The sequence below is a fragment of the Lytechinus variegatus genome, chromosome 1 (assembly GCF_018143015.1).
Source record: "Lytechinus variegatus isolate NC3 chromosome 1, Lvar_3.0, whole genome shotgun sequence".
Classification (NCBI taxonomy): domain Eukaryota; kingdom Metazoa; phylum Echinodermata; class Echinoidea; order Temnopleuroida; family Toxopneustidae; genus Lytechinus; species Lytechinus variegatus.
This window is the reverse complement of record NC_054740.1, coordinates 85,729,937-85,749,459: the sequence shown is the minus strand read 5'-3', so window position 1 is coordinate 85,749,459 and position 19,523 is coordinate 85,729,937. Positions and strand designations below refer to the sequence as shown.

Below are 19,523 nucleotides of genomic sequence, written 5' to 3'. Positions count from 1 at the left end.
CCGGTCACTATGGATTAAACATACTTCTAACAAACTAAATAATGAATCAAACATTAAAACATGTATATGTAGGTGTTCTCAAAAAGCCGCTGTATTAGAATATACTTGGCGTAAAATGATATACCCATTGTGTCGGCTGTCCTCGAGTTTATGCATTTTTTTCTTCATGCAGATATATTGACATGATCGAGAGTTGGCGTTATTTGTGACAGAAAAAAAGGAATGTGTCTATTTGCATGATATTATCACACTTACAGATGTATTTTCTTACACATGCACAGACCTAAACGCAAATAAACTGATGAAAGTATCCTTACATATCCATCCTCATTTAGTAGTTTTAGCCTATATAAGTGATTTCTGAGATGCAGAGAAACGTGTGCGCACCGTACGAGCATGGTCGCTCTTCGACGTCTTTCATCAGCTGCCAAGTTCAGCTCGAAAGATTGATGGATTAACAAGGTAAACTCGTAATGAAGCTAGCCGACAATTCCAACCGCCTCCGCGGCGAAGCGAACAAGACCTTTCCGAAATTAGTGTGCGCAGTCCAAACAATGTTGTTCGTCATGTTAAAATGGGTGATTGAAGTGCAAAACAAATGACGAACCGAGTCCCTAATTAGCGGTCGATCAGGGCTTCTCGTGGGGGGGGGGTAGGTATGAGTGTAACTGGGGGGTGGGAGCAAAGTCCTTCATTCCTAATGACCTATACACTCTAAAAAATGGAATGTTAATTCAACATTTAAAAGGTTGGAGGAGTGACAACCTTTTCCAAATGTTACATCCAGCTTTGTATAAAGCTAAATCCAACATTTTAAGTGTTTGGTAGAACCATTTAAAGTGGTAAATGCAACATTTAGAAAATGTTGTCCCTCCTCCAACCTTTCAAAATGTTGATTTAACATTCCATTTCTTAGAGTGTATGTGTTAGGTACACTGTTAGAAAATTTATCCTTAAACTAAAAGAAGTTCCTGCAGCAGAGTCTCGAGAACACCTGTAATCTTACCAGATTGCGTAATCTTACAGGAAATTGGTATTTGGTGTGTGTAATCTTACAAATTTCCTTAAATAAAACACTCTTTTCCCCTTTTTCTAACAGACCTGTTCTGTTTAAATTGCAGAAAAATTCCTGTTTCATGAATTTAAAGAATGATTCTGGTATTGCTTTCTGCAAAATCTTCTTTTATTTTTCTGTAAAATCAGGTTTTTTTTAACAGTGTAGAAAATAATTCCCCCCCCCCTCCACGCACTATCAGACAATAGGTGAATCGTATTTCTAGTCGACCAAATTAAACTTAAATTTTACAAAGCAAAAACAAAAATTGAATATCCAGAGATGTTTGCTCCTGTAGTGTCACATGTATAAATAACCACAATGCAGTTCAATATGCAGGTTTAATGACGATTAAGCCTGGGTTAATACATGTGGCTAGAAATAAACCCCATTACCATCATCTTAAATTTTAATAAGATGGTTTTATCAGACCCGTTTTCGACCCATAATCATAATCTGAGAACTTGTTGCAGCTCTTCCGAGTGCAGTGCACAGTCTTTCCCACGACTTTTTTGGAATTCAAAACATAAATACGTCTTCACCTTCTATAATAACTAAATATGGCCTTATGATTTTTTTTTCTATTTTAACATTACGCATGACTTACCTATTGGTTGATTGGTATCAATCCGAAGGCAACGCGAGGGCAAGGCAGGTACATCCATGGTGATCGAAAAGAAAAGAAGAAAAAGAATGAAATTATAAGTTAAATATCTAAAAACGGCGTTATTTTGTATTTTGAATTTTGAATAAAGAAATGAATAACTTCAATTTATAGACACTGATAAGACATGATAATGAGGAATCATCATAATGCGAACATAACCATGTAATTTGTCAGCTCCACAGCGAAAAAGTCGGAACAAGTTAAGCTAGCTTATTCACAGAGACGTCCAGCACATCGTTGATGGCAACTATGGAAATACAAAAACAACGTCAAATGTATCATCATTAACACATCTATCACCACCATCACCTTCATTAAGATTTAAGATCACCATCATCATCATCATCATCATCACCATCACCATCATTATCATCACCATAATCACAATCATGATCACCATCATCATCATCATTACCATCATCATTATCATCATCATCATCATCATCACCACCACCACCAACACCTCTATCATCAACACCATCAATGTCATCATCAAATGCTTTTTTTCATATTTCGTACGCCCTTTTGAAACTTAATTGCATCCTGAAAATCCTGTGCAGTACATTGTGCACCTTAAGGTTGAGAAAGAAGCTTCCTCACACCAAGACAATAATGCCACAATTCTAGAGGGGGACACCCATAGGTTGCATATAGGGTTTGAACCACTGAGATTTTTAATCAACAATATTCAATAACTGCTTTATCATGTTTATCATACCCTAACTGCGGTCAATGCATAATACATCCAGATGAAGTTCAATGGTTTAGCAGACAACTTCAAATAAAAAATGACGCCTGTATAGAATAATTAAAATGAAATCGATTTTATACTCTAAGAATGTGTAACCATCCTGTTAAAAATGGGGTAAACACAACAGCTGCTCTTCTATAGCCAGTGTAATTATTCCGCATTTACTGTAGAGCGATTAGAAACTTCTGTTAAAAAAGGTGTTAAGCATTATAGTAATAATTATTATATCATTGCAATGTTGAAAATATTCAAGGATATATTGATACCTCAAATAGGAGTTGTGAATTTCATATCTAAAAGCTAGATTAGCTCATGATCATGTTGAACATCTCCAGGTTCAGCCACAGACAGTGAGCGGTGCGATTACATTTTCACTTGAAAGTTCAAATTTATCTCAATTTGTGTTAAAGTTGTTATTGTTGATGATGTAGTTGTTAAGTTATTGTTGTTGATCCCTTCCCCTCCCCCTACCACCACCACAAACATCAGGTCCTATAAAGTCTTACTGAATCAACGGGAACCTTATGTACGTCAATGAAGATTATTTTGTCTACATTTTCAGATTAACATAAAACTATATGTTTTCGTTAATTTGTTTCATTTTTAGAACAGATTGGTTTCCCTTCAAACTTTAGTACTAAAACAGCATATTTTGCCCAAGGCAAACGTGATTTGCTTTTTTAAAGGATGATAAACTTACACGTCTTACAAGAAACTCATCAATATATTGATTCAGACTTTATGTTTTTGAATTCTATCAGAGGAAAATTTATTTGTTTGTTTTTTAATAGAATTACGTTCCACACATTTTGCGCTTGTTGTTTTCGCGCCAACCTCTTCATAATACCTCCTCCTCTTTTTCCCTCATACGCACTAATGGGTCCCGTTTGTTGCGACCACATTTAACTTAATATATCATGTCGATCGAAAGACTAATACTACGCAAATTTTTTTTCAAACAACACAGACTTGTGATCATTTAATATACATTTTGACAGCAAACCAAAATCATGGAAACTGATTCTCACTTTTCATCAAGACAATAAGAAGTAGAGATAGTAGAAGATAAAAATCATGGTTTGAAGGAATATTGGGTTAAGAACGACTACACATTACTTAAATAGAGGGGTGAGCCGATCTCTAACTGACTCGAAATATATGGGTACAAGCAGATTTGTTTTACACTTCTTTTCGCATTTTCTGTTGTCCCCTTTTTCTTCTCTTTATCACCAGAAGAAGAACAAATAAATCAGTACAGTCTTCCCAAGAAACCTTGCAACCAATGACCGCCACCACTTGACACCTGCCGCGCTTTGATCGCAACAGATCGAGGGAATTGACAGGAGATGACTATGAAATAGTATAGGAGGGTCACATGTTTTCGAGGTCTAGTGTGTTGGAGTATTACCCCTCCCTCTGATATTCTCCCATCTCCTTCTTGCCCTCTCCCTCTCCCACTCTCTCCTCACTTCCCATTTCCACCCTCCATTTCTCAGTTCTATCCCCACACCCGTTCATCTCATTCTACATGTTCTTTAGCTATCTTCTTTCCCTCACTCCTCCTCATCAATATATAACATATCATTTCGCTTGACGTGTCCTATCTTTATACATTATTAATCATTGGAGATGAATCGCTTTCCCATACGTGGTAGTCATGCACCATTATACCCAAATCAATCATGAAGATAAACGCAAGAAGAAATAAGAGGGCAATAACCGTTCAAGGCATTACAGGCATTGTACTTCAAGGAGATGTAAAAAATGCTCCCACCCAGTGGCGGTTCTTCTAAGGAAAAACAACCCTTTTTCAAAATGGAAAGTGCACTTTTTCAAAATGAAATACCCTTTTTGAAGTAGAACACAATACATTTTAGGTTGTACAACGCCTACTTAGCTTGTTGTACGCGAGCAAATGGGAGGCAGAATGCAAAGGTAGAATGTCATTTGTACCGTAATTGCACACAAGACGTAACATCCGAAATGTACCGTCCAAAGTGTACCATTGCACGGCTTTAGGAGGTAACGTCACAATGCTATTTCATTGATTAAATAACAAAGCGCGTACAGCTCGCTGGCTAAATGCGCAATGCTGTCCAAGATCATGCGCGCTTGTGGGATTTTGCTTTTCGCTTTCGATATTTTTGCCCCCTTTTCATAGATTACTGCAGGGAAAAACTTGTTGTTTTTTTTTCATTTTTTCGCTAGATTCCAAGGTGTTGTACAACACAAATAGCGAATATTCTTATTCGTGCAATGGTGTGAGATTTCGCATTCGGTGACAGAAAGAAACGCTCTATTCAACTCGGCTAACGCCTCGTTGAATAGAGCATCGTTCTTTCACCTCACGCGAAATCTCGCACCATCACACTCATGCCTATTCTCTTTTTGGTGCTCGCGCTCGCATCAATTATTGTTTAGTAGGATGGGGGGTCGGGTGTCCGGACACTTTATCTTTTTGAAGCCTTTTTTTTGTCTGTGGATTACACTAAAAAATATAAATTCATTACTTGTAATCATTATCTATTTTGTTCTTTATAATATTTCCTAACATTTTGTACTAATAAATGATGAAACTTCGCTTGTAAATTTTTCCAAATGACATTCTAAAATTGATCGTCCGGACACACAACCCGTCCGGATACACAACAACTGGGTAAAGGTATTTATTCTGTCCTTGGATAAAAAAAATGCTTAGAATGTTTTCAAGTTGGAATATCATATTTTTTTTGGCTCGCGCTTCGCGCTCGCATTATTCGATTGATGACCTATGTATCCTATTCATCAGTCAATAAATGCAGTCCCTATCAGGTTCATTTTCTGGTCAGTATATTGAAAAATTCAGCTCGAGCTTCGCGCTCGCGTCACTTCTTTAGTTAGTTATAGGCCTACATCATTTTCATGACAAAAACTGCTCGGAATGTTTACATTCCATGTCTTATTTCTTTCATTTTTTCATTTCATTTCATCCTCACAAGGATGCCCTTTTAACAGTATAATTATCGCCATAATGTACCAAAAAGCGAGTTTCACTATTAAAGAAAAAAAAGCCTGAATATATATTTCATCAATCAGAAATCAATTCAAACAGGCTTTGCTCAACTTAATTTTACTTACAAAACTCACAACTACCTTACGCAGATGGTTATCTCATGGTGACAATATCTGTTTGCACCCAAATGCCAATTTTGATATGTAAGTATCCTGTTTAGGCTTTGCCCCCCAAACGAAAATACGTTCCGCCGCCCCTGGGGAAAGGGGGCACGAACTCTGGGAACACTTTCATAGATTAGGGGTCAAATGAAGGGGAAAGAATGGTAGAAAATGGATTATAAAGTTTAAAGGACAAGTCCACCCCAACGAAAACTTGATTGGAATAAAAAAGAAAAAATCAACAAGCACAACACTTAAAATTTCTTCAAAATCGGATGTAAAATAAGAAAGTTATGGCATTTTAAAGTTTCGCTTTATTTTGCAAAACAGTTATATGCACATCTCGGAAGGTATGCAAATGAGCAACTGATGACATCACTAACTCACTATTTCTTTTGTATTTTATTATAATTTTTATGAAGTATGAAATTTTTTATTTTTTCGTCATTATCACATGAAATAAAGTTTCATTCCTCCCTGAACAAGTGGAATTCCATTATTTTAACATTTTGTTTTTCAGGCAAGGAGGGCCTAATCGTCAAATTCGTAAAAATTGAAATATTGTATAACTCAAACAATGAAAAAAAAAGAAATTTGTGAGTGAGTGACATTATCGACTCTCTCATTCGGAAGTAACTGGCTCGTTCATATGACTATTGACAAGTCCACCCCAACAAAAACTTGATTTGAATAAAAAGAGAAAAATTCAACCAGCATAACACTAAAAATTTCATAAAAATCGGATGTAAAATAAGAAAGTTATGACATTTTAAATTTTTGTTCATTTCACAAAATAGTTATATGCACAACTCGGTCGGTATGCAAATGAGGGAGCTGATGACATCACTCACTCACTATTTCTTTTGTATTTTATTATATGAAATATGAAATATTTTTATTTTCTCGTCATTGTCATGTGAAATGAAGTTTCATTCCTCCCTGAACACGTGGAACTAAATTATTTTAACATTTTGTGCTTCAGGCAAGGAGGTCCTAATCATCAAATTCGTAAAACTTGAAATATTGTACAATTCAAACAATAAGAAACAAAAGAAATAGTGAGTGAGTGACATCATCGACTCTCTCATTTGGATGTAACTGGCTCGTTCATATAACTATTTTGTTAAAAATAAGCGAAACTTTGAAATGTCATAACTTTCTTATTTTACATCCGATTTTGATGAAATTTTCAGCATTGTGCGTGTCTGATTTTTCTCTTTTGATTCAAATCAACATTTTTCTGAGGTGGACTTGACCTTTAATTCGGGATGCACAACCAACGAAGCCATTGGTGTCAGAAGTCGGGAGGGGTGTGATTTCATTGCTCGCCCCACCATCAGATGTTGCAAGGGATGGAAAAATGCGTGCCCCAAACCGCTGATCTCCCCTGATACGCCATTGCCCCCCCCCCCCTCCCTACCCGTCTCCCTTTTAACTTGTTGGAATATATATTTCTCTCTATTTTGGGGTGGGGGCTTCAATCATAGGGACACTTAATAACAATTTCTATTAAAGAATGACAAGAATCTTGTCATTATTTAAACCGTCATTAAAGATACAGGCCTGGTAGGTGTTTCATAAAGATGTTCGTAAAGTTACGAATGACTTTACGCACGACTGGAACATGTTCTTAGGTCAAAAATCAATTACATAGAGATATCACATAGCATAAGAAAGGATCACCAGTCGTGCGTAAAGTCATTCGTATCTTACGAACAGCTTTATGAAACACCCACCTGATCATATTAAGTCCCCTTCTGATAAGCTATCTCCACAAGTTTAAGACTATTGTTTATATATTTGCCCAGTTAATGAAAATAATTATAATTTAAAAAAATCGATGTTGTACGTATCAAGTATTGTTTGTAGTAGTAGTTTTTAGATTTTCAAGCACTGCCCATCTTTATCTCTATGTATCTCTCTCTCTTACACACACACGCACACACGCACACCCACACCCGCATGCACACAACACATTCTTTCGTTTTTCTCCCTAGCCATCTTTCCCAAGACAGTATTTCTATGAATAAAGAATGTGGAGTACAAAGATGATGATACGTTGTCATGCCAACAACTACTTTAAACCGTTGTAAAATGCATGAAATCTGTTATCTCTTGCTATCCCCTATTCATTATGCATCCCGGTGAAAGATACACCCACAAAAAAAAGTGAGTCACCTTGACTCACTTTGGCGAGTCACCAGTTTGTCCGTATAGCGAAACACTTTTACGAATATGTGAGTCACCATGACTCATTAAAGATGAGTCTGATCATAGGAGACTCATTTTTAATGCATCATAGTGACTCATCTTTGCCTTGCAGACTCATTTGTAATGAGTCATGGTGACTCACATAATCTAAAGACTCACTTCAAATGAGTCACCTGACTCATTTAAAGTGAGTCATTAAGACGCAGACTCATTTTTAATGAGTCGTGGTGACTCATATAATCGCAAGACTCACTTTAAATGAGTCACATTGACTCGTTTGAAGTGAGTCAGTAAGACTCAGACTCGTTTGGAATGAGTCACGGTGACTCATGTGATCCTTCTAGTGTGTCATTATACGGACAAACCAGTGACTCATCAATGATGAGTCAGGGTGACTCACTTTTTGCCTAGGTGAGTCACATGACTCAGATGGTTTTACTTAAAGAGTCATTACTTCTGTTCGTAGATCAAGCCTCTTGACTCACTTCATGTATGAAGAAGTGAGTCAAGGCGACTTAACTGAAAATGAGTCAAATACATATGTGATAATTAAACCAAAAGAAAAGGGTGTAAAATGATGCCAAATAAAATAAATGGTCTGTTGTCATCATAGGGGCTTTTCCAAAAATGATTAATAACATTTTCCAAGTAAACATGATCATCAGCAAAATTGAATGGATCAGGAAGTCTCATTGCATGCTTTAGATGTGCCGATTATGATGGACCTACAACCAACAGATCAATAGCCTAATGCTAACTTAACAGACACATCACAATCAGTTAAAGCAAAAGAACTAGAATGTATAAATGCATTGTACATGCCATCTGATTTATTTCTCTCTCAAACAATAAATCTCCGGAGTCACCATCAATATTACCAAAACAAAAGTGACCATTATGCATCCGTGATGTAACCACAACAGACAGAAATGTGTTTCATGGGATAAATGTTTAAGAGTTTACTTGAAAAATAATTATGGTTGCTGTGCATTTCTTTCTATAATAAAAATCTATTCTCAAGCATAGAATCCAGTCACCAAACATGTAAATAAGTGCACTGCTACCTCTCATCAAATAAAAAATAAAACTATCATGAGAGAGTGATAGATTTTATAACTGATTGGCAACATGGTTTAACCGACTAAACAAAGATAAAGCTGTCACAAAACGTCAATTTTTCAAACTTAAGCATACGTACAAACACAATTTAAATTTAAGAATCCCCATGCATGACACGGGAATTCCCCAAATGTCAATTTTTGCTGTAGGAAAACCCACAAAAACATTTTACTACTAATAGTACAAAAGACAATTTCAAAATGTGCAATTTGGATTCTCAATTAATTTTTAAAGCACTTCGCAGAATCCCCCATTCTTAATACCATTTCTCTCACTGTGAAGCCCTGGTATTTTCCGCAAAATCTGCCTCCTATAGCAGCTGTATCTTCAAGCAGATACTGACCTTTTCTATTTAAATATATTTGTGCAATTTTTTTTTAAAGGCAATGATAATTGTGGTGATTGGGCTATTAAGCAATACCTTTGACATGCTTGGAAGTGTGCAGATTGGCTTAAAATTAATGGCAGTGCTTTGTCAAATTTATAAAATTAGTTTCAAATCAGTTGCATGTGCTTACCATCTCTCAATAAATGTAAACATTGAGAATTGTTTCCATCATGTACTGATGTTGGAAGCCATAATCTTGAAAAGTGCCTTTGTATAATTCTTGGAATTAAATACTAAGTTGCTTGAAACTTACAAACTAACTAAAATTCCATAGAGAACCTTTAAAATGTTGTAATTCTTCAAATTTGTGGTGTTAAACTTATTTACATGTACAGTAACAAAATGTGTACAAAAATCAAAAAGTAGAATATTAATAGCTTAGTCTTCAATTCCCCCCCCCAAAAAAAAAAATTGTTGACCATCTGATCTATAAAAATTTTGGGTCCAAATATATTTTCTTTTTGTGTGTGCAAAATCCTATTTTATCTGTGACAAAAATTTCATTAAGCATTTATACGTAATTCTTGGGATATGAAAAGATTTCCAATTCAAGGGCCACTGAAATTGTACTGAAGCAAAGCGAAATAATGCACATACTTGATGTCTAAATTCACGGTCAACCTGTCGTATCTATTTCAATCTATTTTGCACATAAAAGACAGATACAACACCTAAGGTGATTGCACGTAGAGAAAGTGTGATCAGCTGAGTTGCAGTAGCATCACCCAAGTAATTAATTTCTATTAAACTGAAGAACTACTGGCATCAGCATTTCGGACAGCATTTAAGTCATACAGGCTTCTTACGACCTTGGATGAGGGTTGAGATGTGGAATCTATGTTCATCAGAATCTTCTGAATGAATGTGAGGGTGTTACCCATCTTGGGGGTGTATGATCAGTTGAATACATAATGGGCCGACATAAGCAGAGAGACTGCTGACATGAGGTAGGTGGTTTTCTCGCAGATGACTTCATTCTCTGCTGTAATATAGGATGATTGCAGAATTTCCGTGAATTTTTCATGATCACTGCTCAGAGTCAGACCTGCACTGTCGGGCTTACTTTTGTAGATGATTTTGGCGATTGGTCCGTTTTTTTTCCTAAAAAAGGGAAACATAAGTGAGAAATGCTGATTAGTTTATTTCTGGTAATGTACACAAGGCAAATTGGTTGATCCTAGTGAAAATGATAATTTCAAGGTTATGCTAATACATATACTGCTAACTGTACTGTAGTCCAAGATGTACTAGTATGATATTAAATGAAACACCATAGTATTTACTTTGATACTTTACAAATTGTAGCCTAAAGAACCGCAAGACTTACAAAATTGTAACTGTAATAAAGAATTTCTTAGCCATGGTTGAGTAAGTGTTCACTATGAATTATCATCCAAGCTCTATCAAATTACATGGATGGAAATGAATAATAAATTGGACTCAGAGTTGAGAAATGTACTACTTTCTTGGAAACACCAAAACATCAAGTTGAACAGTTGTATAGCCATCAAATCATTTATATACAAGTGGAACGCCTCTGGCAGTCTCGCCTGCATTACTCAGTTCAATATAGCAGCAGTGCTGACTTTGATGGTCAAAGTTCATTAAAGGACAAGTCCACCCCAACAAAAACACTGACATGGCAACACACCTGGCTCATGACATACTCCATTGAAAGTGCTTTTGTTGTTTTTTGGAAGCCCCCCAGTTATGGCCGCCACAAGTTACAGTGAGGTGAAGTCGAATTCACCTATACTTTTCTTAAGCCACTTCAAAAATTTCTAAGTGCCTTTTAAATCTGAAGTACTATTATTGCAACTTTCAATTAGAATAATATTAGCAATGAATTAATATTTTATTTTTTTTTTTTTGGGGGGGGGGGTGAAAATTAAGATATAGGACCTACTCTTCACTTTAAACCCCTATGAATTAAACCCTGGTGTGATATTGGTTTATAGGCTTCAGGAGGATGTTCTCAATTTATGAATCAACTCTGGAGATAATTTGAGATTCAATAAATCAATTATCACGAAAATTATACTGATGTGTAATCTTCTTTACATTGATGCTAAACAAAAGTTAGCAATCAAAATACTTAATCAAATGGGCAAAATCTAATCCCTTATTCTCATAAGTAGAATTCTATGGTAGGCAATGTTCTTTTCTTAATCTTTCGAAGGTTAGGATCTCACTGTGATAGTGAGTAATACATCATTTCAAAACTTATTAGAATTTCCTGTGTTAAAAGAGAGATTAAATCCAATATTTATTTCTTCTGACTTTTTAAGAGTTTTGTGGTGCCAGGTCTCATATGGCCTGTCAGTTGAGCTATCTAAATGGACATGCCTGCGACAGCTTCACTCACTCACTCAAAATTCTGCTGATATTTGTATAAACCTTAAATGAATTTTAAGCATCAAACTTACCTGGCTATGCTGACAAAGCAATGCCTTCTCTCCAAAAAATAGTAGGAATCAACAGAAGTGCTCCACATGATTTGATCACTGCAAAGAAAAAAAATGAAGACTAAACTCAAGCAATGTAACTCGAACTCCAGAATATCAGTATTTTTGTGGTTGTCCATTCAGAAATATTAAAAATATACAGTATACAATATACATTTTGACCAACTGGCCTGGGTCATCCTTCTTTAACCATTTGAATTGCACATCAGGTATAAATAGAAGAGTACACTTTGGAGCCATGTAATTATTGTCTTTCTCTCTCTTGAAATTAAAATGGGGTATATGGATTTGGGGCTGGTAAAACTCGGGGGGGGGGGGGGGCAAGTACAGTAACTCTTTAACCATTTTCAAAGTTTTCCTCCCAAGAATAAAATTATTGCAAACCCACTCCTTATCAAACATCTCAATAACATACTTTTCCTGGTGTCTTCATTTTCTGCTGCTGCAGCCAAGATCAGGTTTTTGAGCTCCAAACCTTGCTTGGGAGTCTTGCATATCTCTAGTAATGGATCAGCATATTCAAATGTCCTGCTTCCAACTTCTGCTTAGTTGGGTCCTCTGACAGTCTCTCAAACTCTTTCAACATCAAATGAAAAGAATAAAGAGGGAATTTAAACAGGGCAGTCTTATGTTTCTCTGCGTGAAAAAAAAAGAAAAAGAATAGGTGTGTAAAAAATGGCTCAATCAAGAATAATTTTGAAGACTATGTGCAAATCTCTACACTCTTGATAAAATGACCCAACTGACTCCAGTCTTTCTTTGTCTCCACGAGTTGGAATCACTTTCATTCTATATATACAATAATCAATGTATTGAATTCATATGGAAATTTATTGGTGAACAATTACATACAGTTCTTGAAATGGGCCTATCACTTAACCCATTCACAAAGATAAGTTTTTGCATATGAGATGCTCAGTGAAATTGTCCCTTACTTGTCAGCAAGAACAAAAATTCTATTAATTAAGAACGAAGAGTAAATATTTTGCTCTTGTAAATTTTAGTACTTTGCAAATTTTGATCTCCTTTAACTATCATAATTTTAAGCCTGTACACGCTACTTACTGCATTGAGTGTGAAATGGTAGGACCTTTAGATTCTTCTCGATCAACAGACATATGATTGAGATCAGATAAAGATTAAAATTTCAAACTTTCTAAATATTATGTTTTCACACAATTTCTTGATTATTTCAAAGATGGATACTAATAAACTAGGTTAAAATACAGAATGTGATTGCATGATCCTAGAAATGTGAACATACCCATTTCTATAAAACTTATAGCTCCAATTCTAGTTAACCCTAACTAGGCCGGGGTTTTATTGGCTGTTCTGTGGCCGGGGGGGGGGGGGGGGGGGGCGGGGGTGGGGTGATTGATTCAACCCCCCGGCCTGTTTAGGGTTAAGCATGGACTTGCTTATTGCAAGAATAGACCCTTGTTACACGTAAATCTAATGATAGATTCTTGAAGTTTCTTGATCTGTATTAACGCTGATTTGAACTTACCTCATCTTCATGGAAAAGGTAAGGGTACATATCCTTCAAGTAGGATTCAGTCCAGTTGCTGTTGATGATACCCTTGCGCCTATGGGCATAAGTTAGTAGATTGTCTATCATCAAGCTGTCCTGTCTTGTTTTTCTGGATTCATTCTGAAGCATCTTGATGTGAGCATTGATCGTTTCTTCATCCTCACTTTCTGGGGATGCAGGAAGGTACTTTCTTTATGCCATACATGTGTTTGCCTGCAGCTTTGTCTGGTTTGGGTGTAGTCCCTTTCTTTGCTTCCATTTGTCCTAATGGATTATCACGTCATGACATTTCCTGCAATTCCTGAATCTGTTGCGTAGTGACTTCTTCCAGTAGCCCTGTAAAAAAATAATAATAAAATTATAAAAAACAAATAAAATGTGCAAAAAAGAAAAAAAAATGAATTGGAAATATTCTTAATGTTATTTTGATGGGATAAATGTGACATATGCTTCAGATAGTGACTGCATTTCCAAGTTAATAAAAACAAACACCACATCCATTCAAGATGGGGGCTCACATCTCAACATTATCTAATAAAAATATTCATCTTAATTATTGTTGGGAAAGGGGCACTTATCAAATTAAAAACAACTCAGTAGACCAGGAATAGGTCCTACAGTACACCTCTACATTTTTCTGTGAGAAGGAAATGCATGTAGTCCAGACTCACCCAAGGGTTCATTACATGCCTGCCTGTGGGGAATCTAGGACTATATGGAATGCCAATGCTGTACACAGCACACAATTTAAAAATCATTAAAATATCACTTTTGTGACCATAATACTAATTTCTGTACAGTTGCAATTCATTTTTCATTAGTAGCTTGGGGTAATTTTCGTATTCACCAGAGCACTTGAAAACTTAAATTTTGGGCATATTTTTGTGTACGCCCTCTATTAGTGGAAAAATAAAGGCAAGACAATTGTAGTTTTTCAATCTCTATTTTTAATTAAGAAAAATTAATTTAAAGAATCAAATTTAATTAAGAGACAAGTTACATGTATGTGATAAATAGCTGTAATGGAACCTAACATTGTCAAAAAATTAAACATTAGTCCCAAAGGAGAAAATAGGCCAAACATTGCCAACCTTTATATTTCACCACACAGGGGGCAGTAACACTAACAGAGAACAAGGTTATATCATAACCTTGTTCATAGAATGAGTGGTCTAGATTTGATCTACCTGACAAAAAAACATAGGGATCGATATGTGAGAGTCATTTTGAACTCAGATTATATCGATAGGCAAGTGACAAATAATAGTAAGTGCCAGACCTATCATCCAATAAGAGCAAGAATTGAAAAATACAGGAACTTGTTCTTCTCAGTACCGGTACCATCATCAATCATATGGAACCACCTGATTTACATTGAATAAACTCGCCATCGACAAACTCATTCAAGAATGCCATCGAAAAGACCTTCTAATCATCCCTTCGCCCTCCCTCAAGCTCACCCGATCTCAGGCTCATCCGATGCGTTCATGCCCAGGAGGGCCCTGCATCGTACACATCCAGATCCAGATTTATAGGCCTAACTGTTAGATGTGGTAATCTGTTTCGTAGGATGTAGGGTCAGGTGTCCGGACATTTTATATTTTTGAAGCCTTCTTTTTTTGTCTTTTGATTAGCTTACCCTAAAATATGAATTCAATAGTTGTAATCATCTTCTATTTTGTAATTCTCTATAATATTTCCTACATTTTGTACTAAAAATTGATGAAACTTCGCCTGTAAATTTCTTTGACTTGCTAAAGTCCTGACACCCAACCTGTCCGAACACACAACAATACATATCTACACTCATTAAACAGACGCGCAGCGGAGCTACACTACAGCCTACAAGTACAGCCATATAGCACACACACATACACGCATCCGTCTGGTGCACGAAATCCCGCACGTAATCCTCTCAAAGTTCCACAAATCATCACCTAAATTGAGAATCAATTATTCTTGTCCACCAAATTTCCTCTCATTCTCTTCAGCAAATTAATTTCTCAGCGGCCTACAGGTGAAATGAACAAAATTATTCTCAAAACTGCAGGATTAAAACGATTTTACTCACAGTATTCTCTTGATCCAATTCAGCAATGGCGACGTCAAACGGGAATGTTCGCGCGATGGTTGACGTCATAGCGTGCAAGTAGCGCATGCGCGCACGGCTTTATTCTTGACTCATTTTTTTTTTTGTAAATGAGTCAATCGCCGATCTTGACTCATTTTTTACAACTATGTGAGTCAGTCGGAGCATTCTGCAAGTGAGTCATTTCGTTATTGACTCACTTGTTAATTACAGATGAGTCAACTAAGACTCATTTAATTTTGTTAGTGAGTCAAGTTTCGCCTGACTCACAAATATTATACATAAATGAGTCACATGACTCACTTTTATCTGTGGGTGTAATAATAATAATAATAATAGTCAGTTCTTGTATAGCGTATAACACATTATATCATTTCATTTCATTCATTCATTTATTGGTTTTTGCAACGTCTTTCATACCAAAATTCTGGACAAGAAAACACATATCTGAAACTTGACATCAAGATAATGAACAATAGTTTTGTATATAAATCCTCAAACATATGTTACATAAATGAAAATCATTAAGTGGTATTTTCTGTTACACAATTATGAATAACGTCTCTATGCGCTTCCAAAGGACTTGGATATTATTACCCTGGCTTTAGCCCCGCAGCATTTACAGCGCTGTGGCATTTCAAGGAATAAATTCCTGCCAGGTACCCATTCACCTCACCTGGGTTGAGTGCAGCACAATGTGGATAAATTTTTTGCCGAAGGAAACAACGCCATGGCTGAGATTTGAACCCACGACCCTCTGTTTCAAAGTCCGGAGACTAATCCACTGGGTCGCAACGCTCCACATAATGAATCCTTTTCTTCAAAGTGCGGGTATAATGAGTACTAAGCCGTTATTAGGTGGATGTTGCTATGAGTTTCACATGGGACTTGTTGAATCTTTCTTCTTGTTAGTTTTTTCATTATCTTCGATATGCTTTCGCATTATTTATTTCACATGTTGAATAAACATGAATGAAAGTTAGATAATAAAGAGAATGGGAAAACAATTAGAAAGAAAAGATGAAAGCAAACAAGTTCGAAAATGCTATACAATGGATCTACATGTATATACCTTAAAAATAAAAGTCTATAGGGAGAGACGATCTCGAACTGGCTCCATAAATATACAACTAGGGATTAGCATCGGGATGATGATTTTCGATCCCTCCATTTCGCGCCTAAAAAGTCATGAGCGTATATATATACTTATCATTTCATATTTTCCTTCTTTTTGCTTCTTTGCAGGCATTGGTGAAAAGGTTAGAAAGGTATTAATGAGGGGATATTTGTATCTTAACGTTAGCATTAATTTTTGACAATCTTTCGCTCTCGCTGACGATATTCATGCTGGTGGCCCCCTTCTACTAACGCATAAAAATATTTCAAAAAAACCTACTGCTGAAAATTGTGTATTGGTTTCTTGAGAGGCATAATGCACAGTGACGGATCCGGAGGGGGGGGGTAGCACATCCGGCCTATGCTTCCCCTTTTTAGAGTCATATTGAAAAAAAAATAATGTAAAAATATGCCACTTTTACCCTAGTGTGTCCCCTCCTTCCCCCTTTTTTTTGGGGGGAGGGCTTGTCGCGGACGAAATACCCTTCAATTTTAGGTGGAAACCTTGTTTTTATGCTTGTCAAATTTTCATCGGAAAAATGCCCCCCCCCCCCCTCCTTTGGAAAATCCTAGATCTGCCCCTGGTTATGCATGAATAATCAATGTGACTATACTAAAATCTAAAATCAATATAAACCGAGTTGGCTACAACGACTTGTAAAAGACCCGCTTCATTCTGATTCTCAAAGTAGTTATTTTTTCTCTCTTTAAAAAAATCTTTTGTTAAACTTCTATCTTTGTTCATTCCTATACTGTGATACATATAAGTTTTAAGTTATATCTCTTACAATGTTTCTAATACAATTTACAGAAAATATAGGGAGGCCATGAACTTGAAACTCTTTTGAATTTAATTTCCTCGAAATTCAATTTCACATTTTCAGCATTATCAGTAGAAAAAAATACATTGCCAGCAATACATTCATCTCTATTCTTTCTCTTCATTTTATTAGCTGCATCTGTTTATCATCCCCGATGTTCACCCCTTAACCTCTCATTAACGGTATAATTGCGTCAATTGCTTTCCCAATCTAATTAATGATCAAGTTCAAATTCCTAGCGCCGTCCATTTATTGAACAAACAGACTGATCAACAGCAATTTCGATTTCGAAAGAAACACTCGCTAGGTAGATGACAAAGTAAAATGGGGTGAACGTTTAATTTGGTGGTCTTTATTGGGCACTTATCATGGTAATAAAGTGCATCAAAATTGTAATTGCTTTTTGTGGGTGTTTTTAGCAAAACTAATGACACGAAAATACAGGGAATGAACTGTTCCAATATGCCTTCGATTATACGAAGTCAACTCATCTTTAAATATAAACTAACTCCCTTGATCGTCGCCAAAGTCTTGACACAGAATCCAACATGAATGGGGGGGGGGGGGCAAAATGGATACGTTTTGTCCAATATGGCCAATATCCCATTTATGAAATGTGTCTACTGTGCCCCTAAGATACTTTCAAATGAATATCAATAGCTTCTCTGTCAGTTTCTGGTTATGGAAAAAGTGAGAATCTTCCATTTTTACCTGTCAGATTACAAAAAAAAATTTGGTTGAAAAAAGTAACTGCAGTTTTGCACCTACTAATGTTAACCAATGAGAGATGAATAGAATTCGATGTTAGGTTCATCTCACTTCAAAAGGCGATATATTATCAGTAATGAATAAAAATGATTCATATTTTGTTTCATGGATATAATACAAAGAGTGAAGAAGAATGTGATGATATTCGCACGCGTGCATGGGTAAACGAAAAGACTAATGATAAAAGTAGCTTTTGGAAAAATATCAATGGTTTTGTTAATCTCTGCAATAAAGAACCCCTCTCTCAAACATGTTTCAATTATAATTGTGTACATTCAGATACACCCCTAATGAGCACTAACCCCTGAATACACTCCCCGAATCACCACCAGAATAGTATGTTTATATATTGATTAGATTGTGCTTATCACCACATTCAATTACTTTATATCACTTTCTATACCCAAACCCACCTTTTCCCCCTTTTTTTCTTTTCTCGATTCCCTTTTTTTCTAGTTTTCTCACTCTCTCCCTCTCTTCATCTCTCCCTACTCCCCTCTCTACTATTCTCTCTATTACTTTAATTTTGGCATCTCTCCTGCTTCTCGAAATTTCTACATCGGTGCCTTAGAACATTGACGCATTGATCGAGATATATGGCTAATGTGATTAATTTTTTTCACTCACAAACATGGATGACCTATTTTTCCATCAACTCTGCTCTTGGAAGTGATTTCTTGTGTTTTTGGTTTGGTTTTATTCGTATCGCTCATTCATTGAGTTTTGTTGTTGTTGTTGTTAGATGCCGCTTTGCGCTATCAAAACTACTAGTGAAATAGACTGATGGAAATGATTTTGCTCTATATAAAGTATTACATTTTCATCATCAAGATTGGTACAGTTTCAAAATCCTTTGTTGCTTGTGGCTTTATAGATTTGCAGATCCTTTTCTTCTAATATCATGATTCTTTACTCAGTGATTTTGAAAACTGAATTTTGTGCACAAAGTTACGATGAATATCATTTTGATGACAACTGGAAAAACAAGCAGCATCATCGTCATCATATTCATGATTATAACAATAATAAAGACAACATAGTGCGATGTAAAAACATAAACAATAACGATGATAATGTAAAACCCCGGTAATGAACTTGATGTTCCTATTTTTCAATATTTTCACAGTATATGATTACATTCGGTTTCATATAATGTTTGTATTATGTTCATATCATTTAAGATTGAAATATATGAAAAGATATTGAAAGACCAATAATTACACCTAGCCTTCCACAGCTGAAGTCCCTATAAGCGTTCTACAACAGCATGACTAGATGTTGTTATGCGTGCAACATTTTCAGAGATGAAACCTCTATCAAGTCACTATTCACTTCACTATCGGATGGAGTATAATATTAAATATATGTATATAATATGAATGAAATCTAT

General features: G+C 35.9%; 1 long non-coding RNA gene across 2 annotated transcripts; it reads right to left on the bottom strand.

Annotated features, from left to right (window-relative positions):
- Positions 1-9,027: 9,027 nt before the first annotated feature.
- On the bottom strand, positions 9,028-13,586 carry LOC121426146. Of its 2 annotated transcripts, XR_005971563.1 has the most exons (4): positions 13,316-13,586; positions 12,224-12,384; positions 11,770-11,847; positions 9,028-10,444 (listed from the first exon to the last, which is right to left on the bottom strand). It is a non-coding gene; the product is annotated as an uncharacterized LOC121426146 (long non-coding RNA). The 2 variants fall into 2 exon arrangements; XR_005971562.1 differs by lacking the exon at positions 9,028-10,444 and having other exon boundaries at positions 11,769-11,847.
- Positions 13,587-19,523: the final 5,937 nt, after the last annotated feature.